Consider the following 1,238-nt stretch of genomic DNA (forward strand, 5'->3'; position numbering starts at 1 on the left):
TTGCTTGCAACTAAGGATCTTGAGGTTTTAATTTCATTTGCTCATCAAATATTTATAGAGCAGCTTCTATGTGCCAGCACTGAGAATAAGGCAGGGTCCCACATAAAACATATCCCTCCATTCATGAAACTTCTTTGAACGCAGCATTGTTATGCCTTTACTTCCTGACCCTACGTTGTCATTTCTGCTGTCTAAATACAGGCATCTCTTGGTATCTTCAGGGGTTCTAGAACCAGTCCTTTAAGGATACTAAAATCCGGGGATGCTTAAGTCCCTTATATAAAGTGTTGTTGTTGTTGTTTTTAAATGCCATCGAGTCAGTTCTGACTCAGAATGACCCTGTCTAGGGTTTCCCAGGAGTAGCTGGTGAGTTTGAACCACTGCAGTCCAGTGTTTATCCTACATATAATCTAGGCACTTCCTCACATATACTTTATTAAAATTTTAAAAAATGTTTGTTGTGATTTGAGTGAAAGTTAACAAATCAAATTAGATGTCCATTCAGCAATTCATATACAGTTTGTTTTGGGACACTGACTGCAGTCCTCCCAATGTAACAGCACTCCTCCCGCTTTCTCCCTTTGCTTAATGTTTCCATTTGTCCTTCTTTCCTCTCCATTTCTGCCTTCTTAGCTTTTCCCTAGGCAAATGCCGCCCTTTTGCTCTTGTATGTTGATTGTTCTAAGGAATGTGTACTGCTCAGGTGTTATTGTTCGACCTGTATTTGGATGAAAGTTGAGCGATGGGAATGAGTATAGCTCCAGGCCTTCAGCGTGATCAAAGGCCAGTGTTTGGGGTTCCACCAGTCTCAATCAGACCAGTAATCCTTGTCTTTTTAATAGTTATGAATTTTTTCCCACCTTTTCTCCTAGTCTAACCAGCACCCTCTGTTGTAATCCTTTGCAGGGATCTTAGTAGGGGTAGCAGGGGAAAATCTAGTTCTTCTGGTCTCAGGGTCATGTAGGCTAACTTTTGAGGGGTCCATTAGTCCTTTGGACCAGTTATTTCCAGGTGTCATTGACTTTCTTTACCCTTCTTTGCTTTGGACATGGAGAGACCAACAGTTGTACCTTACATGGCCACTACTCATAAGCTTTGAAGACCTTAGTCACTACTCACCAAAGTAGGAAGTAGAACATTGTCTTTGTGAACTATATTACATTCTCACATACTTTCAGTCATCTCTAGATTATGTATGTTGCTGTTGTTAAGTACCATCGAGTCAGTTCCAACTCATG

The sequence above is a fragment of the Chrysochloris asiatica genome, unplaced genomic scaffold (genome assembly GCF_000296735.1).
Source record: "Chrysochloris asiatica unplaced genomic scaffold, ChrAsi1.0 scaffold00046, whole genome shotgun sequence".
Lineage (NCBI taxonomy): Eukaryota > Metazoa > Chordata > Mammalia > Afrosoricida > Chrysochloridae > Chrysochloris > Chrysochloris asiatica.